The 26,781-nt window shown below is 46.1% G+C and overlaps 1 protein-coding gene and 1 pseudogene across 1 annotated transcript in view; both read right to left on the bottom strand.

Annotated features, from left to right (window-relative positions):
- Positions 1 to 26,781, bottom strand: part of LOC143535841 (CBS domain-containing protein CBSX3, mitochondrial-like) — a 259,822-nt gene that overhangs the window by 5,482 nt on the left and 227,559 nt on the right. The window lies entirely within an intron of this gene.
- LOC143535824 (mitochondrial import receptor subunit TOM40-1-like) lies at positions 13 to 25,068 on the bottom strand (annotated as a pseudogene).

Here is a 26,781-nt window from a genome sequence, read left to right as displayed (position 1 = left end):
CATTCGTATTTATTATCCGGCTGTCAACCCAAACCCAAACTTGTAGTCTTTCTTCTTATGGTCTAACTGTATATACATAATTTGGCAAAACAAAAAAAAAGATTAAAAGTGAGTCATAAGTCAGCCAACTTCAATGCCTTTTTTACTAGATGTGTATATTAATACATAAAACCTCGTAAATCATTTTATTCACGTTGACTCGAGCCATAAGTTACCTAATGTGTAGTTTCAAGTTCAACACAGTAAAATCCTAAATCAGTTGATTAAAAATAGATTATTATCGATTACATTTGTAATCTTCTTTGACACTCACTATTTATTTAAAACAAACAAAAACGGGACAAAAATTGTATCGGGACATGTTTTAAGTTTTAACTTGTCCCACAAAGTTAACCGTTTTGACTGGTTCTGAAGAGGTAGGTCCCAGCAGAGCCCAGTTGGACCCGCAAGACTCACCTCAAAGAGGGACGTCTGCGCAGTTGAACCCGCAAGACTCACCTTTAACAGGGACGTCTGCGCAAAGGCTAAACTCGCAAGACTCACCTTGAAGAGAGACGTCTGCGCAGAAACCAACTGGATCCGCAGGACCCACCATGCTCAGAGACGTGACGTCCTTACGCGCAGTACGCAAGCTGTTCTCGCAGGAAAAGCCTCCCAATGGTCGACGTACTCTGCCTGTTCCCGCAGCAACGGATACTAGCCATCAGGGAAGGCTACCCGCACAGCAAGGCTACACGCACAAGGCACTTAACTCTTAAATAATTCAGTAATGTCACCTGAAGAAGGAGTGAGCAAGCCGGGAATACTCCCGCCCAAAGCCGGGAAAACTCCCGCCCAAATGAGCCAGTCCGTACGCTACTGGAGGATCTTTTGTACTGTACCTGACGAGGTATGGACAAAAGATCTGACCAAAGCTGCGACAGCTCACTGACAACAGTACAACGAGCAGCATGCTCTATTACTTAATGTCACTATCAGCCGTTGCATACTCACCAACCTGTCGTAGCACGTGCATAGCCTGCAGTTGGTGGAAAATGAATAGTACACAGCCGGCCTGGTCACTATCAGCCGCTGCCTACCCACCAACTACCAGCATGGCATGTGCGTAGCCCACAGTTGGCAGAACAGGAATACTATTCAGCCGGCTGTACCTTCTTGGAAACCTACCTTCGGCTATAAATACTCCAACACCTTGGAATGGTATGATTCATCTCATTATCTTATCTTCTCTAGCAATCTCTCTTAATATACACTTATATTCAAGAGCAATCTAGTCTGATTCTCACGCCGGAGGGTGGTCACAAGGAGGTACCCCCCCTTCTCAGTGACGAGCTCACGGTGTCTGTTTTGCAGGTCATCAGAAGAATAACCATCTTGCCGGACATAACCCTCGTGGGAAACATCTATTTAACCCCCAGATTATCCGTAATCTGCCCGGGGTCGATTAGTGTTTCTTCATTGGCGCCATCCGTGCATAAAAGCTAGAACTAATTCATTTTCAGTTTTTTCAAACTTCTGGAAAGATGGTTAAGGTTACTCCGTTGCCAAAGCCAGCGAGTGACCAAGAAATCCCGGTAATCACAACCCCAGCTACTGGGAGGAACACCGGCGAGCACACAAATTTTACGAACACTACCCCGGTTACTCAAGCCGGGGCAAGTGCAGTAAATTTTACGAACACTACCCCGGTTACCCAAGCCGGGGCAAGTGCAGTAAACAATCCTCCCCTGGGATTCATTGATACCCAGGTGGAAAGACAACAGACGAGGCCCCCCCGCCAAACACTTGAACAAGTTAAAGCGTGGGCGGAAAAACGTCAAAGGGAATTCCAAGCTGAGTTGGATGAACGCTTGCGTTCACTCCAACAGGCTGACGAATTCGGAAGCACTCGACAGCAGCTCAACACGAGCAGTGAGTGCGAGTACTCGGACGATGATCGGGAGGAATCCGACACCGACGCAAACCCTCGCCACAGGGCAAAAGGGAAGCGTAAGGAAACGGACTTCCAACCGAGAAGGCATTTCGGAGAAACCTTCAAACCAAGGAATGCGGCGGGAAACCCGCGTGACTTCTCCAAAACCTTCAGACCAACTGCTGCAAATGCGGGAACGTCCAAATTTGCAAGGGACATTGCGGAAGCAATCGCCCCGAAAGTGCCAAACAAATGTCCAATATAGGCACATATGATGGTATATCTGACCCAGACGACCATTTGAACAGATTCATAGCGGGGGCAACCGTCAGCAATTGGACGGAACCCACGTGGTGTTACATGTTCCAAATGACACTTGTTGGGGCAGCCAGAGCGTGGTTTGACCATCTACCAGTCCACCACATCTACGATTGGGCAGACTTCCAACAGAAGTTCAGCCAACACTTCAGTCAACAAAGAAAGTACACTGAAGAGCAATGGACGATCCTCAACTGCATCCGAGAGGAAGATGAAACTTTGCTAGACTTCATCACTCGCTTCAACTCAAAGAAGCTGAGTCTGGGCGCTATTAGAGAAGATCTTGTTCGCGCTGCTTTCATTCAGGGCGCGAAATATCCAGAGCTCATCCGCACCTTAACGGGTAAAGACGGCATGCCATCCACATGGGATGTCATCATGACAGCAGCTAAACGCTTCGCGGAAACGGAAAAGCAACTGGGTAGAGATCTTCCCCAAAGCACAAACCTCTACACCCAGAAAACAAGAGAAAACAACGTCCTTACCGCCCGACTAAACAAAAAGAGGAAGCTAGGTATTTGGCAGTCAAGGGTAAACTTTGACACCTCATCCGGCTCGCATCCTCGGTTGGGCGAAAAGGACAACATGCAGTCGAACCGGAACTCCAGATGGACGCCACTCACCAAAAGCGTCACCGAGATATTCGCCACTGAGAGGCTCCCATGGCTAGAGGCTCCAATTATCCGACAGCGTCCAAACGCTGATCAAAGCAAATTCTGTGACTTCCACAGGACAAGAGGCCACAACACCGAGGAATGCGTAGACTTGAAGGACATCGTCGAAGCATTTGTCAGAGATGGAACGCTCAGGCACCTCGTGGCGTAATGAACGCTGAGCAGGCTAATGCGTGTTGAACCCCAGTTGGGAAAAACACGAAACTGCAGCTTCAATGTTGGAGACTACATACTGCGTAAACAACGAGATTCCGAACCAAGTGCATATCGGCTCGAAAGGCTCGATGACACTCCCATCCCAAGAACATGGAAGGGAGCTCAATTACACAGTCTGCATGTAGATCAATTCCAAACTTGTAAAAGAAAAGGCCCAGAGCCACTTCTAATGGAAATGATTCTCCTTATCACATTGACGCTGATAATCTTACATTTATACTTATGAACTTTCCACACTATGCCGGTCTTCACCGCATACATAAGTGGGGAAGTAAGTCGTTGCGTGTGGAAGGCGGCAAAACCCGCATAAACACAAAAAACGGCCAACCTTCACGCAGGTCAGTTATAGGTAAAGTTGGGTCATCCCACTAAATGAAAGTGCCGGTCCTACCCGCACAAATCATGATAGAGGAAACCGAACTAACCTATTGACAACCGCGCGTCGAACGGTTAATTTATTCAAAACACTGATATGCCGGTTTTCACCGCATAAATAAGTGTGAAGAAATCATTGCGTGTGGACGACGGCAAAACCCGCGTAAGCACAAAAAACAGATGACAACCTTCACGTAGGTCAGTTATAGGTAAAGTTGGGTCATCCCACTAAATGAAAGTGTCGGTCCTAACCGCACAAATCATGATAGAGGAAACCGAACTAACCTATTGACAACCGCGCGTCGAACGGTTAACTTATTCAACACTGATATGCCGGTATTCACCGCATAAATAAGTGTGAAAAATCGTTGCGTGTGGACGGCGGCAAAACCCGCATAAACACAAAAAACGGCAAACCTTCACGCAGGTCAGTTATAGGTGAAGATCGGTCATCCCACTAAATGAAAGTGACGGTCCTACCCGCACAATCATGATAGAGGAAACTGAACACTAACCTATTGACAACCGCGCGTCGAACGGTTAACTTGTTCAAAACACTTGGAAATTTGCTAAGTATGCACGAGCGAATCATATATGGTTTATGCGGCAAAACAAGTGCCAAATTAAGCTATAATATGCATGAGCTAGTCATATAACGTCTATAAAGCAAGTCATCCAGTGAAAGTGGCGGTCCTACCCGCACAAAGATTTATACATTCCATAAAAATTCAAGTATTACAAGAATGGCCGGGTATCTACCCGCCTACAAGAGTGTAAATCTATACAAAAACATAAACCTATCCTAACAGTGGGAAAGGGGTCTCAAGGTTCAAACTTCAGGACCACTCCCTCCAAACCCACTTGTACCCGCACCATCAGTTGGCTGTGGCGGTTCAAGGAAAGTCTTGAGGATAGTTAGCCCATCATCAGCGGCAGCAACTTCGTTCACCTTCTCCACCACAGGATGCGGAAAGGCAGCATACTGATTCACTGCTTGGTCATACGCAGCTTCAGTATCTACATCATAAAGAGGGAAGTTGGAAGGCGGGATGCCCTTCTCAACAAACCCTAGACCAAGCAGGAAGCCAGCCTTTTCCCCATCCTCATGAGAAGCGTTGAGGGCTGTGCTCATGGCATCGTCGTATGATGTGTCCGTGAAGACCCGATGCACAACCTACAAAACAAAAATACAAGTATCAAAACCTTTTCTAAGTACAAAGAAAAGCGTAAAGACGTTATGAAGCTAAGCTTACCTGCGACAACGCTTCTCGTAGAAGCCATTCCTTGGTAACCAGAGCCTCCTGGAGGGCAGCTTGAGCTTGGTTACGGGCGCGTTCGGCTTCACTTTTGTTAAGGTTGGCAAGCAACACTTCCTTAGCAGCAGCCTCTTCAACGCCCTTTAGCTTACGCTCAGTATGGTCAAGCATACCCCTCTGGTCCAAGATCTCTTGAAGCTTCTTGGCGTCTTCCATGGCCAAGGCGTCATGAGCCTGCTGGAGCCTCTCTAGTTTGGCTTTGAGCTCCTCATTCTCGGCGCGCAGAGGCTCCGCAACAGCTTCAGCCTTGGTGGCCCTCTCAGTTGCGTTCCGCGCAGTTTCCTTAGCCAACCGAAGCTGTTCGTTAACAGCTTGGGTAGCCTTGGAACGGGCCTCGAGACGGGCCTGAACTTCAACCTCAAGGGCCTTGAAGGCCTTCTCCTTCTCCGCAGCAACGGCGGAGAGTCTCCTGTTCTCCTCCCGGATAGCCCGCGCCTGAGCTACTTCTTGGATACGAGCCGCCTTTAACTTGTCGTTTTCACGACAAAGCAGCTCGACGCGCGGCTGCATCCGGGCAAGGAGAATTCGAAGCTCGTTTGTCAGCCTACCCTCCTGGTAGCTCGACATAGCTTCCCCCAGCGCCCCACTTAGAGCGGCGTGGCGCGCCCACTCGACGCAGTCCACAGCAGTCCGAAGGGTTGTTCCTCGGCGGATGTTCCACCGTGGAACATACACCTCATTCGAATCCGACACTGCAAAAACAAAAAGCAGTTAGGAAAAGATGATATATAAAAAAAAAAACATGCCAAAATAACCCTACGCACCTGTAGGGTCAACAACAGGCCGATAGCCACCAAACCCATCACCTGAACCTAACGGATATCCATCCAAGAGGTCAGGCAGATGGGAAGGAGGCAGAGATTGGCTAGACGCCCCAACCCCAAACATACCTGCTGAACCGGCCGGGGACGAGGTAGTCGCCGGTGCCGGAGGCACGGTTGAAGCCGCCGCGGTAGAGACCATCGGTGGTGAACTCACTGGAGGTGAACTCACAACCGTGGCCGCCGCTGCGGAAGAACCCGCAGAAAAACTCACCGCCGGCTCAGTGAAGGACGCCGTAAATATGGCACTGACAGCCGGCGGAGATGACGTTACAGTTGGAACAGTTGCCTCAACAGGATGATCAACTGAACCAATACTGCAAACAGGCGCAGCCGCCTGGGTCGTCGCCTCGGGTAGGTTGACCAAACCTACCGTCATGGGTCCAGAACTGCTCCTTCCCGCATCACTTTGGAATGCAGTTGCATCCACGCCTGCATGAAGACAAGATAGTTAAATATAATGGCGGAAGGATATGCAGTTAAAGTAAATGAAAATTATACTTACGAGTTCTCTTCAGCTTGAAGGTTCTGATAGGCGGGGACGAACCCGATGGAGCCGGCCTCTTCATGCCGCTTACCGTCGTCATCCTGGGCTGCTCAGAGGTGACAGCTGTCTCAACCTTTGGAACAGTGGTATCACCACCACCAGGGTTCCCCTCCGCCTCCTCGCTCTCGGTCTCCGAGTCAGACCGGTTAACCTGATCGGCGGAGGCAACCTTCGTCTTGCCCTTCCCGCCAGCAGCCTTCTTCCTCCTCGCGAAGAAAGGACCATCTGCGGATTCCTCATCAGAAGATGACAAGATTAGAGGAATTCCAGCAGAGATTTGAGCATGGAGAGGGCGGGGGTTAAAGAGTTCCTTACCTGGCCGCGTGGCACTCAAAATCTCATGGCCCGGCGGGTAGACCTCCACAAACCGATCCGCCGTCTGCTCAAGGATGGGCAACTCGTTCTCATCAAGAGCACGGGTACCCAGCCGAGCGGGACCACCAGCCTCCCGCGGATGCAGGAGCGATTGTAAGTCATTCCCCTCTGAAATAAAAAGAGAAACAGTTAGAAGAAAAACCCTAAATCAGCAAAGAAGATAAAGCATACCGTAAGGGATTGAGTTCAAACCGTATTCAAGGACGATGGGAACCTGTGGCGCCTCCGCCCCAGCATCCTTCCACACCCGGCTCATACCGAGCATCACCATCCCGGACTCCGCAAAGCGGTAAACCGGAGACTGGACCCGGGAAATCTTGGAGAACCATTCCGCCTCCTGGTAGTTGGAGGCGTGAAGGTTCGGGAGAGCTCTCCCGTTCTTGAACGTCATCGCTATGGGGACGACGCGAGCGGAGATGTAAAAGAACTCCCACTTCCAAGACCGAAGAATGCGCTCGGTAGCGCAGATCTTCAAACCCTTGATCCGAGTGACCAAGGTATACCACCCCTGGATGCACCTCCAGGAAAAGAAGGTCATCAGGCGGTCAACATGGGGCTCCACGCCCAGAATGAGGCACACCCATTCAAAATGGCGAACTTTAGCGATCGCCATCGGGTGCACCTCCGTCAGATGAACACCGTGTCTCTCCAAAACACGGTACACAAACTTCGTCAATGGGAACCTGAGATTCCCATAGATGAAGAATGCAGCATACACCCCTATTTTTCCCTTAGGGGCATCGTACACCGTCTGGTGTGGCTCAGGAAACTCAGGCTTGAAAGGCTCGAGCATGAACTTCCTGACAATGTACTGATACTGGTCGACGGGAAGAGCACACTGGCACTCGCCAGCAGTACTCTTATCGTCCCTATCAGAAGTGGACGTCAGGTTCTCGGAATACACGTCCGACTCTTCAGCAGTAACTTCAAGATCATGAGAAGACATGTTGTGGAGGATGTAAAGAAGAACGATTTCAGGAGAATGCTCGACGGAAAAGTTAGAGTATTCGCCGGAAATCGCTTAGAAGAAGAAGAGTGAAGTGAATGTGTGGATTAAGATGCACCCTCTCCCCCTTTATATACTCATCGCAATGAATGCGATGAATTTAATGCGGAAGAGAGAGGAAAACGCTGGTGCAATGAAACTATGACACGTGGAAAAAGAAAGCTGGCAACAGCTGTTGACAGGACGCGCGCCGTAAACTTCGCGGCCACGCGCCCGAAAACTCGCGCCCACGCGCCTGAAAAAGCGTCTGGATTGACCATATACTGTCACGTCGCCATAACTTCCTGCACGTCCCGAAACTGTCAAAAGAAACTGTCAGACTACGCAACCGTCCCTTCAACAGTTTGGACTGTTCTTATCCTTTCACCAACTCTTCGAATTTCAAAAAGATTCAAAAAGATTCAAAAGTAAGCGGGACTATACCCCTTACCTTGGCAACCAAGTAACTATAAGACAGGTGCGAGTACAGTGTTAAGGCAAAACCCTTCACATACTTAGCACCTGCAGGGAATTGAAGCCAAAAATACCTCGGCAACCAAGTAACTATAAGACGGGTGCGGGTACAGTGTCAAGGCAAAACCCTTCACATACTTAGCACCCGCAGGGAATTGAAGCCAGGAATACCTTGGAAGTAAAGTAACTATAAGACGAGTGCGGGTACAGTGTCAAGGCGAAACCCTTCACATACCTAGCACTCCGCAGGGAATTGAAACCAAGAAGGATCTTCTGGTTACTTTAAGACGAGTGCGGGTACAATGTCAAGGCGAAACCCTTCACATATCTAGCACTCCGCAGGGAATTGAAACCAAGAAGGATCTTCTGAGCCATGCTTGTGGAAACGGGAATAACATCCCCGCAAAGCGGGAACTTTGAGAACTAGATTGAAGCTCCAAGATAGAATTGGTTGTTTAACATAATTGATCACTATGTTCAAAACTACCAAAACCTCATGGAGAATCTACACAAGTGGAACTCAACGCTCCTGACTTGCGAGGAGGTTACAGACCTACCCGCATCATACCCAAAGATCAAGCAGAAAAGTCGGGAATTTCTGCACGTGACATTAGGACTTCCGCGGGAAGAATCCCCATGGAAAACCTTAAAACTAAACCCTTTGCTTAAGTCCAAAAGTTCACCTCACTTATTAACAATTCATGAGAAGAACATTGGACTAAGGGGACTTGAAGAGGTAGGTCCCAGCAGTGCCCAGTTGGACCCGCAAGACTCACCTCATAGAGGGACGTCTGCGCAGTTGAACCCGCAAGACTTACCTTTAACAGGGACGTCTGCGCAAAGGCTAAACTCGCAAGACTCACCTTGAAGAGAGACGTCTGCGCAGAAACCAACTGGATCCGCAGGACCCACCATGCTCAGAGACGTGACGTCCTTACGCGCAGTACGCAAGCTGTTCTCGCAGGAAAAGCCTCCCAATGGTCGACGTACTCCGCCTATTCCCGCAGCAACGGATACTAGCCATCAGGGAAGGCTACCCGCGCAGCAAGGCTACACGCACAAGGCACTTAATTCTTAAATAATTCAGTAATGTCACCTGAAGAAGGAGTGAGCAAGCCGGGAATACTCCCGCCCAAAGCCGGGAAAACTCCCGCCCAAATGAGCCAGTCCGTACGCTACTGGAGGATCTTTTGTACTGTACCTGACGAGGTATGGACAAAAGATCTGACCAAAGCTGCGACAGCTCACTGACAACAGTACAACGAGCAGCATGCTCTATTACTTAATGTCACTATCAGCCGCTGCCTACTCACCAACCTGTCGTAGCACGTGCATAGCCTGCAGTTGGTGGAAAAGGAATAGTACACAGCCGGCCTGGTCACTATCAGCCGCTGCCTACCCACCAACCACCAGCATGGCATGTGCGTAGCCCACAGTTGGCAGAACAGGAATACTATTCAGCCGGCTGTACCTTCTTGGAAACCTACCTTCGGCTATAAATACTCCAACACCTTGGAATGGTATGATTCATCTCATTATCTTATCTTCTCTAGCAATCTCTCTTAATATACACTTATATTCAAGAGCAATTTAGTCTGATTCTCACGCCGGAGGGTGGTCACAAGGAGGTACCCCCCCCCCCCTTCTCAGTGACGAGCTCACGGTGTTTGTTTTGCAGGTCATCAGAAGAATAACCATCTTGCCGGACATAACCCTCGTGGGAAACATCTATTTAACCCCCAGATTATCCGTAATCTACCCGGGGTCGATTAGTGTTTCTTCAGGTTCCAAACACATTAACCCGCTCCCAACTTTGACCCATTGACTTTCAACTTCTAGTTTAATTTTTATTCATGTATTGAGATATTGAGCAGTATGTGTTTACCTCTGCAGATAAAATAAATTTGAGACCCACATTCAACTTTTCTTCAAGAAAAGCAGATATGCAGCCATTCGAATCAATCTTCCCTCTAAGCCGACACTGTCAAAATAAAAACGAGATCATTTTAAAGTTAACAAACATGCCAAACTGGTCAAAGATACAAATCATTTGGTCTTAAGGCCTTGTAGAAACGAGTTTTGTATTTGCTAAAAAAATCAGTACAAAAACTATTGAATGACGAAACACTGCAAAAAAATGAATATAAAAAATTGGGCTTTGTTAAATTACCTGGTGAAGTGTATAATCATAACCAAAGCTAGCAGTGATATCTTTTAACGCGTGACTGTAAATTAAATCAGATGCCAAGGAAAGCTATCACAAGAAAATCAACATATATGTGTTAATCTCTGTAACATATTAGAATTAGTATTATTAAGAAGTATATTAAATTGAATACTTTTTTTGACACTTTCTGTACATAGCTAAGAGCCACATTTCCAGTGCTAACAACTTGTCCTACAGCAACCTGCTTGAAAAAAAAATGAATATTATAACTTAAAAATAATTTGTTAAATTTCCAGGCAGGTTGGCTTGATGAAATTACCATTTTATCCGTGTTATATCAAGCAGCGTAGCCAACATCAAACTTACGATGCTCACCATCATATGATACTTCCCCGCCTAAAGACAGGCGAGGTGTCATGCTCTGCAAGCAGAATATTACAAATTAAATTCATCTTTATACTGATGGTGGATCCTTAATATGATTGTACATACGTTAAATATTGCAAAATTAAATATATGCATAATGCATTAATATAAGAGATGAAATATATTATACCAGAAAATAACTAGCTCCAAGCAAGGCTCCATTTCCGAATTTTAATTGAGTCCTATAGTCACTACCCTGCATAACATACAAGTTATTAAAAAAAAAGTATATTACATCACAAGGAAAATAAGTTACCTTGTAATCGAAGTTGAACAATCCTTGCGACATGCCAGGCTCACTCGTTAGCTGAGTCGAGAAAAAAATATTACATTTATTCAACCAAACGAACGATAAATAAGAAATACATTTATGTAAATAACAATAATCTGTTTACTATTCTACAAAAGCATTCGCCCTCATGGTAAGATTCTCTGACAAGTCACATCTAACCCCACCGTTGACTCGCCCATCGGTCATTACTGAAGAGGTATGTACCCGCCTCAACACCGAGCAAGGCGGGTCAACCCACAAGATATAGACAAGAGGCTTGAAATCAAGACATTACGAAGTCACAAAGCCAAAACCTATGCGCATGGCGCATATCACATATGCTCATGCATCACATGCTCAGGCATCATATGCCCAGGCACCACACATGCTCAGGCATCATATGCCCAGGCACCACACATGCTCAGGCATCATATGCCCAGGCACACATATGCTCACGCATATCACATATGCGCGCGGCGCATCAGCGCGCGGCGCATATCACATGCTCGTGCATATCACATCTGCGCATGAAACATCTGCGCGTGAGAATAAAGAGAAGACCTCGCGCATCCTCAGGATTGGCGCATATCACACATGCACATAATCAACCTCGTCCTTATCCAAATCAGGATTAGGGCAACCTTGATTGTGCACGTCAGACAACCTTCCAGAAGGTATCTTTTTAAGGAATAAGAATATGCTGATATTGACAGCTGCCAAATGAAAGGTGGACAACTCAGCATAACCCATGTGCTACCACGTGATTATAACCAATGAGAAAGCACCAGGTGTCCCAGAGGACACGTGGCGCAGAGCAATTGGAGGAGGCCAACAAGGCTGAGCCCAATCAGTGGAAACCCTAGCACTATAAATACAGCATCAACTCCACAAGGAGAGACACTGAATCATTCACAGTTACAGCCAGTAACATCATCATCATATCACATTGAATCATATTCAATTACATTCAATCACAGACAGTTACATCCAGTAACACAATCACACAGAGTATTCAGCTATTAAGCAATACTCTCCAGATTTCCTTACCCTGACATATTATTATCTTCTTCCACAAATACTTATTCTCACACCGGAGGGTTACCCCAAAGAGGACCCCTCTGTCCCTTTCTGAGGGGTAAGTTGACGGTGCTGTTCATTTTGTAGGTGGAAGAACCCAGATCCAAGAGAAACCATCGGTGAAATAGTATAATCACACCCGAGGAAAGTAGATCGTCTACCAGTGAGTCGATCCACGTTTCTTCATTGGCGCCATCCACTGTTACAACGGCAACAAGATCTCATCAGATCTATATAAAAAACCAATTTTCACCATGGTTTCTGGCGTTCGTAACGTTGATCAAGTTCTGGAGGATATTGAACGTGAGGATGTTAATGAGGGACAACAGTTTCTGAGGGCGCAGCGTGATTCTACGCGCGCCACCAGTAACCGTCCTTTCATCACAACTCCTCATGGCCAGACTGAAACTCCTCCAGACGATCTTACGTTACAAAATCTTGCCGGCGCGAAACAAAAAGGACCAATGGGTCCAGAAGATGAAACTAATGACCCCAACGAATGGCTCATAAACGAGCAGCGGCGTCTAATGGACAAGTACAATGAGATGGTCAAACAGAAAAAGCTAGCCGACTTAACACAAAGGCAAGCGTTTGATAAGCAAACTGTTCATGGAACAAAAAGGCCGCGCGCGCCGGAAGAAGGACATTCTGTTCACACTGCACACACTGAGTTCAGTGATGAAGAAGTGCACAGCATGAGGAAGACGCGAGATACTCATGCAGGAGGCTCACAGCTCCGCGCGCCTGTGAACATGGCGCCTGGAGCCAGAGCCGATCTGGATCTGCAAATACCGTACAGCCCACCAGTTAGAGGGCAAGTGGACGTAACCACACCGTACAGACCAGCCATCTTGGTGAAACATTCAAAGTTCACTGAGCGCATCGCGAAGGCTCCTATCCAGCACAAAACCAAGATGCCAAGTGGTTTAGGCAAATATGACGGCACAACAGATCCAGATGATTTCTTACAAGGGTTTTACAACACGGGAAACCTAGAGAGCTGGACGATGCCAACATGGTGTCACATGTTTGCTCGCTGCCTCACGGGCGCGGCGCGTGTCTGGTTCGAGAGCTTGCCGACTGGGCAAATTGATGGGTTTGAGGAACTATTGGAAAAGTTCCAAGCCCACTTCGTACAGCAGCGCAGACACACGCGCGACCCTGATGACATCATGCACTGCGTGCGCAGGAATGATGAAACGATTGAGGACTACATCACTCGTTTCAATCAGGAGTCTCTGGCAATCGGAGGTATCACTGAGCAACTATTGCGCGTGGCCTTTATACAAGGCGCGCGCAGTGATCAACTCCGCCGAGCTCTTGTGAGCAGAGATGGCATGCCCACCACGTGGGCCAAGTTAATGGAAGCATCGCGAGTTTTCGCGAGAAATGAAAAACAAATTGCCCAAGATAGGGCAAGAGAAAGAGCGCATCAAGCTGAGTCGCCGCGCAGCAAAGAAAAAGGGGCAAACAGAACTCTGTATGGTCCAGGTTGCAACCAACCAGTTTTTCTTCCGCAGAAAAGCAGGCGCAACCAAGCTCACCCCAGCCCCAAAAAGATGTTCGTAATCGCGGGGAGGGTGACAAGAGGGAAGGCGGCAGAGATCCCAGCAGACCTCTGCCAAGAATATGGACTCCCCTCACTAAAACGCCTTCACAGGTGTTAAGCACTGAGAATGTCCAATTCAAAAGCCCCAAGCCACTACACTACAAGGGACCATCAGACAGTGGCAAGTACTGTGAATTTCACAAATCCACAGGGCACAACACTGATGCATGCCACCACTTGAAGGATGCAATCGAAAAGGATGTGAAATCAGGCAAGCTGGCTCACCTGGTGAAAGACTCAAGACCAGAAAACGAACAACCAGGAGCCTCAGCCAGCAAAAAGTACAAAAGAATTTGTGTAGCCGAGGGAGGAAGGCAAGGGCAAGTATCAAGAAAGAGAAGCGCGCAAATCCAAGGAGATTGGCGCGAGCAACAAGTCATCTTCCCAAGAATCAGGGGAGGCCCTTCAATTAGCAGTCGTCTGGTCATCACTACACACATTGCTCATTACGAAGTGTCAAAAGTCCTGGTGGACACTGGCAGCGAGTCAGACATCATGTATGAGCAATGTTTCAGGAAACTGGATCCGGCAGACCAGGCAAGGCTTGAAATTGTGAATGCCCCGATCTCGGGTGTTTCAAATGAAATCATTCATCCCCTAGGTCAAATACAATTTGAACTAACCATGGGGGATGAAAAACACAAGCGAGCCGAAGTTGTCAACTTCTTGGTCTTGCCCACCACTTCATGCCACAATATGATCTTGGGTAGGGAAACGATTGCCCAATTCAACGCCATACCGTCGCCAGCGCACGGCGCATTGGGGTTCCCAACACCAACAGGTGTAACTTTTGTATACCGAGATCATTTGTGCGCAGTGACAAGTACTCCGCGGGAGTGGAGAATGAAACTTCCAATGGCAGACAATGCGCCAGAGGAATGGATTCTCAACCCAAAATTCCCGGAGCAGACAATCACAATTGGCGCAACGATATCAGACGACACGAGGTTGAGAATGAAAAGGTTGCTCACAGCCTATATGTCGGTCTTCGCGTGGCAACACTCTGATATGACTGGGGTTCCGCGAGACCTGGCGCAACATTCTCTCAACACGTTCAAGTCTATAGAGCCAATTGCTCAAAAGAAGAGAGTCATGGGGGATGAGAAGGCAAGGGCCATGAATGAGCAGGTTGAGGATCTATTGCGAGCAAACATCATCCGCCCGATACGATATCAGACATGGGTAGCCAATCCTGTGATGGTAAAGAAAAGTAACAGGTCGTGGAGGATGTGCATTGACTTCAAGGACCTCAACAAAGCGTGCCCAAAGGATTGTTACCCCCTCCCAAACATCGACGCAAAGGTGGACTCCGTGGCGCCATTCAAGCTCAAATGTTTCCTGGATGCCTACAAAGGCTATCACCAGATTCAAATGGCACCACAAGATGAGGACAAGACCGCGTTTAGAACCGACAAGGGTGTTTTTTGCTACACAAAAATGCCCTTTGGTTTGAAGAATGCGGGCGCCACCTACCAAAGACTTATGGATGCCGTTTTCAACGAGCAAATTGGAAGAAACCTAGAAGTCTATGTGGATGATTTGGTGATCAAAAGTAGGGAGGAAAAGCAAATGCTCAAAGACATCGAAGAAACCCTTGGGCGCCTAAAGGAAGTTAACATGAAGCTCAATCCGAGCAAATGCACTTTCGGCGTACTAGAGGGAAAATTTCTAGGTGTAATGGTCACCAAGGATGGTTTCAAGGTGAACCCTGAGAAGGTGGAGGCCATCCTTGACATGCCCTCGCCATCCACCATGAAAGAAGTCCAGAAGCTGAATGGTAGATTGGTTTCAATCAACAGGTTCCTAGCGAACCATGCAACCAAATCTACCCCATTTGTCAATACATTGAGAAACTGCTTAAAGAAAAGTCAGTTCAAATGGACTCCTGAGGCCGAGCAAGCTTTCAGTGAGATTAAAGAATGTTTGATAAATCTGCCCGCGCTCACAGCTCCACTTCCTGGTGAAACTCTGACATTGTATCTATCAGCAGGAGAGCGCGCCATCGGCGCAGTATTATTGGTGGATCGCAAGGGAATCCAAACGCCAATATACTATGTGAGTCGGGTGCTGACAGATCCTGAGACGCGCTACTCCATCATGGAAAAGTTAGTTTTGTCACTAACACAGGCGTCGCGCAAGCTTCATAGATATTTCAATGGTCATCCCATTGAAGTTCTGACTGGTTACAACATCCAGCAAGTCTTGCGGCGCCCCGCGCTCTCGGGAAGGCTGACAAAGTGGGCGCTGGAATTAGGTGAGCACACGATCGCCTATAAGCCCCGTCCAGCAATAAAGGGACAAGTTTTGGCTGATTTCATTGCAGAAGTCCCTGAAGAAAAAATTGAAGAGGCTCAGCGCGAGGTAGACCCTCCGCGAGCCAATGATGAAGAAAATGTTTGGAGTTTGTTCACTGACGGAGCTTCAAACAACGAGGGGTCTGGCGCAGGCCTCAAGCTGGTGGATCCAGAGAATCATGAATATACTTACGCCATCAGGTTGGACTTCAAGAGCACCAACAATGAAGTTGAGTATGAAGCCTTGCTGGCTGGCCTCCGCATCGCGCACAAATTCGGAGTGAAAAAGCTAGAGGCACATGTTGATTCATACTTGGTAGCAGCACAGGTCAATGGCCTTTATGATGCCAAGGAGAACACCATGCCTCTGTATCTAGAGCAGGCGAAAAAGCTCATCGAGCAATTTGACTGCTTCAGAATCATTCATATTCCGCGCAGTGAAAACAAATCTGCTGACGCGCTGAGCAAGATGGCATCAACCAGCTTCGATCACTTTGGCAAAGATGTCAGAGTAGAAGTAATGAGCAACCCGTCGGTGGTAGCGAAGTCTGTCCTGGTAACTCATACAACCCCTTCATCATGGATAACTCCAATAATGGAATTCTTGAAGGAGGGAAAGGTACCAGATGATCGCGCGCAAGCGAGGAAGATAAGACACAAGGCGCAGAACTATGAACTGCTTGATGGTACATTATATCGACGCTCCTATCTTGGGCCGCTCATGAAATGCCTAGATGCTGAGGAAGCAAGCTATGTGATCAGAGAGATACATGAAGGAATCTGTGGAATACATGCTGGCCCGCGCATGGTGGTTGCCAAGGCAATGAGCGCAGGTTACTATTGGCCTGGCATGTACTTGGACGCTCTAAAAGAGATCCAAAAATGCAAAGCATGTCAGAGCTATGCGCCAAACACCATGCGGCCAAAGAACAACTTGATTCCGGTGACCTCTGCATGGCCTTTCCACAAATGGGCAATCGATATTGTGGGTCCCCTACCGCAAGCGCCTGGGCGAGTAAAATATTTGGTAGTGGCAGTAGATTATTTTACAAAATGGGTTGAAGCCAAGCCACTAGCAAAAATAACAGCCGAAGCGATGAAGCAGTTTATCTGGAGCCACATCATATGCCGTTTTGGCTTGCCCATGGAAATTGTGAGCGATAATGGCAAGCAATTCACTGACAAGAAGATATCCAGCTGGCTCAAGAAATTGCGCATCAGCCAAATTTTCACTTCAGTTTATCACCCTCAGGGGAATGGACAAGTGGAACGCGCGAACCAAAGCTTGTTAAATGGGCTGAAGAAAAGGTTGGAGGGGGAATCCCATTCTTGGGTCGAAGAGCTACCTAATGTCCTGTGGGCACACAGGACATTAAGCAAAACCAGCAATGGCGAATCCCCGTTCAGCCTAACCTATGGAACAGAGGCAATGATTCCAGCAGAAATTGGATGCCCATCCCATAGAGTGCTCATGATGAGCAAGATTGATAACGAGCGCGAAAGACGGTTGGATCTCAACTTACTTGAAGGGCGCAGAGAGGCGGCTATCATCAGTGAAGCCAAGTACAAGAAAAAGCTGGAAAAATATTACAACCAGCGCGTGAAAGAATGCCACTTCAAGAAAAATGATTTTGTCCTTCGAAACAATGAAGCTAGCCGCGCGATACCCCCGGGAAAAATGTCCCCCAATTGGGAGGGACCTTATCAAGTCTCGGAAGAATTGGGAAAAGGCGCATACGCTTTAAGAGATTTGAATGGAAAGAAGATCCCGCGCGCATGGAACGCGGCACAGCTTAGAAAATGTTTCATGTAAAAATGTCAAGTTTGTAATCAAGGCTTTTTAAGCCATTATAAATAATGATACGCGCTATCTTCTCTTAATGTGGATTCTGTTACCTTTTGCATACATGTTTCACACTTCCCTTTATTAGTTTTGAGCAATATGACAACATTGTATTGACATCAAAATGAAATAAAACGAAGTAAAACATACATGCGCGAGCTTCAAGCTCAAACGCGTTAACGAGTCTTAACTCTAAAACGTCAGGGCCTTAGCCCAATTCTATTACCTTTTGCATACATGTTTCACACTTCCCTTTATTAATTTTGAGCAATATGACAACATTGTATTGACATCAAAATGAAATAAAACGAAGTAAAACATACATGCGCGAGCTTCAAGCTCAAACGCGTTAACGAGTCTTAACTCTAAAATGTCAGGGCCTTAGCCCAATAATGTGAGCCTTAGCTCAAATCACTCACAACATCCATCCTACATACTGCGCACCCTGACCATAAAAATACCTAAACACAACTAAGGCAAAGCAAATGCCAAAACATAGTTGTTAAGGTCTCAGGTCGAGGTCGCGCATGAAAACGTAATGGATATCTGAGTAACACATATTGACACGTAAAGGCTAAAAAATTCATAATTCCATGCGCGAAAACGTCGCGCAAAAGAGGAATAATGAAAACGCCAAGGCGCGTGTCAACATAATCAAGATATGGAAATATCACTTACAATATGACAAGGATTAAGTATAATAAATTCCTTACAACCTTGTTCTTATTCCAACGTGCAAGCATATCTTATATTCAACAAGCAAACATGCGATATAAAGAGATGAATGGGAATGCGCAAGATGCGAAGAAGGAAAAAACAAAATTTCATTCCAAAGCATTGAAATTTACAAGTTTACAAGATGAGATACAAACTACAAATAAAAATAAAAAAACATGAAGGGCTTCTCAAGTCTCCACGTTGACATCAGCCTCTTCATAATCCTCATCATCGCCCTCAGCATCTGGCGCAGCCTGCTCCTCGTCATCTCCAAACTGACCATAGTCAAGTTGTTCATCTTGAATGGAGTCTTCTAGCACAACAGTGTCAGGAGCGGATCCTTTGGCCACGCCAGAGCCGCTAGCAACGCCAGCATTCCCCGCCCCATCATCGCCGCTACCAGCCCCTTCGCACTCGTCAAGTAATTTCTTTAGCGCGCCGAGGTCGGGCTGGTCAGCAAGCGCGGATATCTGCAAATCATAAGCAAAAATATGAGTACAAAAAGACTTAGAAAATAAGTCAAGGTAATCTCATTAAGATTAAAATACCTGCGCAAGGATGGGAATGGGAGTATTCATATACTTCTCCCCCATCGCGGCCATTTCCGCGCAGGCAGCGTTGCTCTGATAAGGGTACTCGGATGGGTTCTTCTTCAACATGCCATATTCATAACCATCCGTGAACCCTTCAGCTCGGCCCACCAAGCGCGCGGCAGCGTTGCAATCCATCACCAGGGCCTGAAACTCGCCTGAGTATTTCATCGCGTAAGCGCAACGAGTCATGCCCTGTGAGATCAGCCATTGGCGATCCTGCGCGAGGCCAGCAACAGACGTCTCGAGGGCAGGAACCTGAGAGTTTAATAACTCAACAGTTTCCTTAGTCTTTTTTAGCTCCTCTTTGTCGGACGCTGCTGCCGCCAAGACTTCTTCCTTCTCCGCCCGCGCAGCATCAAGTGCTTCCTGGCTAGACGCTGCCGTCGCCAGGGCTTCATCTTTATCGGCCTGCGCGGCCGCCAGCTCCCTCTTCAGGCGCGCAACCTCACTCTCCAGTGATGATTTTTCAGTTATAGACTGGACAAGAGCTTGGTCACGCGCCTCCGCCTCCAGTTCCAAGTCGCGCGCTCTGCGCGCGTACTTGTCCGCGTCCGCCTCCGCCGCCTGCAGCTTCTCACGCGCAGCCTGAAGCTCATGACCGCGCTTCACGAAGGCGCTGTTGGCACTGGCTCTGTTCTCACTGAGCTCTGCTTGGAGCTTTTCAGCTCTCTCGCGAGCATCAAAAAGATGCCAAGCAGACACCTTAGCCTCTTGCTTGGCTTCCGCAAGAGCATCACGTACTTTTACGTAATCAGAGCGAAGCTCTTGGGAGGCAGCAAAGAAGGCCGACCCGGCAAACATATGATCATTGAGCAGGTCGTCGCGAGCGCGGTCCTCCTGGAACCTCCTTTCAGATGGAGGCACAGCATGAGCCCAGAATTCCGCACACACACCCATGGACTGAAATGTGCTGTCTTCAGTAATAGTCCATCTCGGGCGGTAAATGTGATCGGCTTCCTGCAAAAACAAAGTAATTATCTAAGTCAACACATTAAGATGGAAGTCCGCGCAGCGGAGCAAAAAAAAGAACATATACCTGCGGGGATGAAACAGAAAAGTCAGCGCCAGCCCCATGAGAAGGCTCCGCCGCGAAACCTCGTGGCGCTGCAGGGCTGGCGCGGGCGCCAGCGGAGTCTTCAACTTCAAACTCCTCATCCTCCTCTGAAATAGGCCTCTTCTCCTGCGACCTAGAATCAAAATCGGTCTCGCGAGGAGGGCTGTGCGCAGGAGGAGGTGAGGGAGGTCTCGACGCCGCCAGGTCGGCGCGCAAAACGGCCTCCTGCTCCTTAGTAATCCCGATGAGGGGAGATTCATCGCTTGCAGGAGCAGGAGCAGAGCCAACGGCGCTGGCACCGGCGCCAGGAGTGCCGCCAGCAGCTTGTGCGCCAGCTACGGCTTCTATGAAAAAATCAACAACAAGAAATAGTTCAGGACTTGATCTAAAAGAAATTCAGAAAATAAGAGCGCAATACGTACCTTGGCGCAACTCCGTTCGCGAAGCAAACATCGCCATGAAGTCCATTCGACCCTTCTTTGAGGGTAAAACAGGGGACTTCGAAGCGACCGCCGGCGCAGCCTCGGCATCTTGTTGCGCTGTCGACGGCTCTACAAACATTGGAGAGAGCAAAGATTCATTAGTAAGTCTATCAGAATCGCGCTCATAGAACCATAAAGGATAAGCAAAGTATACCTGTCGAAGGCGCAACACCGCTTCCCTTTTCCGCCGCGCGAAGGGAGGAGGTAGTGGCACCATACCTCAGGTGGACAGGAGGTCTGCCCACTTTTTGAGGCAGGGAAGACAGGGAAACCTTGGTGGTAAACTCCTGGGTTTTCCCAAATCCCCCCGCCTGAGTAGGAGGATCCTGAACAACAGGGGCAACATCTTTCTTCTGTTTCTTACTGGCCCCCGCGCCAGTTTTCCCCTTAGCTTTACGCTTTAGTTGGGGCGCCTCCTCCTCCTCCTCCTCTTCCGCGAGCTCCAGCTCGTAGTTTTCGAGCGCATCTACAATACATGCAACAGAAGTGTTAGCAAAATTTGGTATTATAAAGGAAAATGCATAAGTACAAAGGCTTACCAGGCGCATCGCTGTCGACGACAAATCTCAGATCAACAGGGATGAACATGTCATCAAAGCGATCAGGGAAACCAACCTCCCCAGCGCCGAGCGCGACGGAGCCACCCTCCATATGCTCATCATATGCGGCGTGGATATACTCCTTGGTGACTGCACAAAACAAGTCAAATGATATCAGCAAAAATAATTTTATTCGCGCAGAAAAAAAAAAGCAATGAGATTAACTTACACAACCCGTCGACTTGGATAACGGGCTCAAGCGCGCTGTCCGCCCACCTCCTGCTCATACCAACCCCCACCAGCGCCTCCTCACAAATGTTCTTGGCGGGGGATGGTTCAGCGGTCAACTTATTAACCCAGGCGCCAGTTGGGTTCTTGAGGACACCCACATCCGCAGGCGCAGAAGAAGTCGCGCGCATAGTCATGCGGATGGGGATCACACCAGCCCTTATATAGAAAAACCTCTCAGACCAGTCATGAAGGCTCTTGAATGAAACAGTGGAGCACTTCACCTTCTGACTGCGAGGAATAAAAGAGAACCAAGAGTCTTGGATCTTGGGCTTGTAAAAAAACTGAAAGCGCCGAGGGGTGGGCTCCTCGCGCTGGGATTTGCACATGAACTCAAAGTGAGTCATGCGCACAAGTCCAAACGGATGGACTTGGGATATATGAATCCCATAAAACTGAAGCAGTGCACCCACAAACCTTGTCATCGGGAGACGAAGGTTGCAGTGGGTGAAAAAATGGCTATAAAGGGATATATAGCCGGTAGGCGGGTCCGCCGCCGTTTGCCCGGCACCAGGCAACATGCAGCCAAACAGGGGGGGAAACCCTGAGAGGCAATAAGGCTGTCAAGATCAGTCTGCCTCAATTTGCAGGGGATTTCATTCCACCTCTTCACAGCCTTGGTCCTCCCTACCTCCTCCGATGAGACCTCAGCAGCCTTCTTCCCCTTGCCGGTCTTCTTCAATGTAGACATTACTAACGATTTTCTACGGCAATGGATGGGGGAGATTGTGTTGTCTAAGCTATCAGACATACAACTGTGACGACGAGCAAAGGATGATCTGAACAACAGAGACCTGGAAGCAGAAGACAAGTAATCGGAATAGAAAGAAAGAAAAGAGATCAGAAGAATAAACAAGAAGATGAAGGATAAAAAAAAACTCTAAGGGCTGGCTTTTATAGGCCCAGGAGAGAGAAATTTGGTGCTGAACGGACTTCACGCGCCCCAACTCGCAGGCTTAAGCCAATACGAGCGCAACACGTGTCCCTGACACTGTGTGAGGGGACATGAAAGGAAACTATACGGCTGCTGCCAGAGTTCACGCGCCACCACTCGCAGGAACGGACCAACGCGAGCGGGACACGTGTCCCTGACAGCATGTGAGGGGACACGAAAGGCAACTGTAGCACCTCGAGCACACGAAAGGCCTGACACGTCTCCATCACTGGCCCACGTCAGCAACAACCAACCACGTTCAGGGACGATTCGTTTGCACCCAAGAGGATAAAATTTCGCGCAACGATGAATAATAAGAAGAAAAAGACAAACCCCTACTAAAAGAACAAACTGTTAAGTCTAATATCTATCTTGCCTCGCTCGCGCGAGACAAGACACACATTAGACTGGGGGGGCTTGAAGAGGTATGTACCCGCCTCAACACCGAGCAAGGCGGGTCAACCCACAAGATATAGACAAGAGGCTTGAAATCAAGACATTACGAAGTCACAAAGCCAAAACCTATGCGCATGGCGCATATCACATATGCTCATGCATCACATGCTCAGGCATCATATGCCCAGGCACCACACATGCTCAGGCATCATATGCCCAGGCGCCACACATGCTCAGGCATCATATGCCCAGGCACCACACATGCTCAGGCATCATATGCCCAGGCACACATATGCTCACGCATATCACATATGCGCGCGGCGCATATCACATGCTCGTGCATATCACATCTGCGCATGAAACATCTGCGCGTGAGAATAAAGAGAAGACCTCGCGCATCCTCAGGATTGGTGCATATCACACATGCACATAATCAACCTCGTCCTTATCCAAATCAGGATTAGGGCAACCTTGATTGTGCACGTCAGACAACCTTCCAGAAGGTATCTTTTTAAGGAATAAGAATATGCTGATGTTGACAGCTGCCAAATGAAAGGTGGACAACTCAGCATAACCCATGTGCTACCACGTGATTATAACCAATGAGAAAGCACCAGGTGTCCCAGAGGACACGTGGCGCAGAGCAATTGGAGGAGGCCAACAAGGCTGAGCCCAATCAGTGGAAACCCTAGCACTATAAATACAGCATCAACTCCACAAGGAGAGACACTGAATCATTCACAGTTACAGCCAGTAACATCATCATCATATCACATTGAATCATATTCAATTACATTCAATCACAGACAGTTATATCCAGTAACACAATCACACAGAGTATTCAGCTATTAAGCAATACTCTCCAGATTTCCTTACCCTGACATATTATTATCTTCTTCCACAAATACTTATTCTCACACCGGAGGGTTACCCCAAAGAGGACCCCTCTGTCCCTTTCTGAGGGGTAAGTTGACGGTGCTGTTCATTTTGTAGGTGGAAGAACCCAGATCCAAGAGAAACCATCGGTGAAATGGTATAATCACACCCGAGGAAAGTAGATCGTCTACCAGTGAGTCGATCCACGTTTCTTCAATTACCCTTCCGAAAAGTATCAACTATCACGCATCAAGCAACATTATCAAGGTCAGATCAACGGTTGAGATTGAGTATTTGACGAGATGGGATGGTAAATAAGTAATAACTCACCCTCGGATCTATAAAGTTAGCACCAAAATCATAGTGTGCAGTAGGGACTTTTATTGTTTCAGCAGATTGAAAAGGAATCTCAGTGGGCCCCATAAGAATGCTGTAAAGTTATAACACAACAAAATGTTCAAGTGAACACAATGCACAAATGTTAATGTGGAATTAGTACCTGTGAGTTAGTGAGAATCTCTGGTTCAGTCCCTTGATGAAGTCGAATCGCATCCCCTCAAAATGTTCGGCTTTTAAGGACACTAAAGAACATGACATTGCATTCAATGTAAGCTTTCATATAAACAACTATATAGATGTTTCTAAATTGCAGGTGATTCATTGTCTTAATTCACTAGAATCAATGAATCATCATGCATTCTAGAGGTGTGTATGAGTAGGTTGTGAGCCAAACCGAACCAAACATTCAGTTTTTGGGTTTTTGAAAACTGTTTGGTTTTCACAGTGGGTTCGGTTCGGTTTGAGTTTTTTCGGTTAAGCAGGCTTGAAATTTAGGCCGAAAAAATAGCCCAAACTAACGTGAATTTGGGCCTAAAATTTTCTATTAACTAATAATTAATCAATCATTATATATTTGGGTTTAAAACTTTTGGGGTACATGCTTAACATTCAAAACTAATAAATGTTAAGCTATAAATTCAACCAAAGTTTGAATTTTTTATTTTATTTAAATTTCAATGCTAGCAAACCGAAACCAAGCAGGAAATTCGGTTTTTGAAAAAACATGAAATCAAGACAATGAATCACATATTCACTTACTATTATAATTTTATATACTAACAAATAATTAATTTAAAAGTCACAAATATTTTACTCTTAAAAGTTGAATCTAAAACAAAATTTTTTAAAACATAATAAACTTTCTGTTGATCTTCATAATACACAAAACATATAATTAGTACAACACCAAGTTCAGTTAATATGATTCAATAAACTAACTGATGGCTTCACGGTGGATCTCATCATAAGGAACCGGGCATGGAAGCTTCATGTAATCGGTTTTCTCGGGTTTAATAACTTCCGGCATCGGCGAGGGAGCTGGAGCATCGATGGGAGTCGCCATTGTAGCAATATTATTTTTGGCGGGTTCCTACTGTTTAATTTCTTGTTTAATAATTCTTAGACAAACCCTTTTTAAAGTGACTTTTATTTGTTTTATGGAAACAGTATTTTAAATAAAAGATATATATGTTTACCCCACATTCTTTGCCTTTTCTTTTATTGTGTGTATGGGAAGTTACAACTTGTTTTTCAATTATACATAAAAAAAGGAACAATAAATATATTTTTATTTTGTAGGAGTTTGTATTAATTGTTTACCACTCTTTGTTACTTTTATTATGTGGCATGACCAAATAAGTCACCTAGATGGCATCATGTTAAGGTGAATAATCGAAAGTGTAGACAGACGACAAGCAGTTTAGCACGTCTAATCTGAAAGCTTTGTTACTACCTCATCTCCTTCCCGCTTTAGTTTCACTCTTATCTCGGTTGCTACCGGTGCGGGAGATGAAGCCAAGTCCTTTCCCTTTACTAAACGCCACTCTTTCTAGTTTCATTCAACTGCCACTGCCACTAACCCATATGCATAAAATCATTTGCTTAAAACATCTCATTGGAGGTGGGATAGAGCTAACTGTTACGATAAATTGATGAAACAATAGCGAGTCCAATAGCGGCTTCAGCAGCTGCAATAGCTATAACAAAAATAGAAAAAATGGATCTTTTAGTTGACGACTATCAAAAAAATCAGAAAATGTTACAAAATTGAGATTAACCGCATTTAATATAAGTTCAAGACACATAAGAGCCCTAACCATATTTCAACTTGTAATCAATCCATATAGACCAATAGAAAATAAATAAGCACTCAAAAAAAGTACCTGTTCGAGCATCATTAACCAACTCCTTATAAATCTCGATTCATTTCAATATGAACAACAATTTAACCAATTGGATTGACTAGAATATAACGAGTCATGTGTTTTTATTGCCCACTTCCTACAGTTTTGTAGTCTCTTAGTAAAATACACACTCGAACCCTTAAAATAAGCTTCTAAAAGAATTTTCATAAGAAATCTCAAACACACCCTTGATTGATGCATCCTGTTGACGTTTACTTGTGAGGTCATTTAATTATATGGAATGTACTATTTTCCCACCTTTTTTTTGAACGACCAACTAAGTAATGCCAGGTACTCCGTACTCGGCCTCCATTGACTAAAGATAGAATTGTTTGATAAGATGTCTTTTAGTTTTGTTTAATATTGATTTATATTTATGTTAGTATTCATGTATTTATTTATTTTTCACAATTTATGTAATTTAATTGATTATTCTATAATCTCGAAATGAAATTTAGTTGATTATTCTATAATACATTAAATTATCTATAGTAAGATAATCAATCTTATATTGTTGCTGGTCAAAGTCCAATTATATTGAATAGGTTTAAATAAGATTTACATATTTGATTATATTGAATAGGTTTAAATAACAACAATTTGAATAAATTAACGATTTGACTCAATTTAACCATTTATATTGAATAGGTTTAAATAAAATTTACACATTTAAACATAATTCTCATTCATAATCTGACTAATTTTTTTCAACCCTTTTTATTTTTTTGAATACCATCCATAAATATAAACTCATTTCATAATTATTCAATATTCATGCATTAAATAAAAAAATATTAGTTTCTTCTAAATATTTCAAGTTATTGTGAATTTAATGTCAATTTCAACTAAATTCCTTACGTGAATAATAAAATTATTTATTTGAACCATTTTGAAATTCGAATTCTTGACCACTTACAAAAATAGGTTATATAGTTAATAATTCGGTGCTCATGTACATT

Source organism: Bidens hawaiensis, unplaced genomic scaffold, assembly GCF_021521415.1.
Source record: "Bidens hawaiensis isolate Kalapana, Puna unplaced genomic scaffold, B.hawaiensis_p1.1 tig00010636_1, whole genome shotgun sequence".
Classification (NCBI taxonomy): domain Eukaryota; kingdom Viridiplantae; phylum Streptophyta; class Magnoliopsida; order Asterales; family Asteraceae; genus Bidens; species Bidens hawaiensis.
Note: the sequence above shows the minus strand (reverse complement) of the source record. Positions and strands in the feature narration are given on the sequence as shown.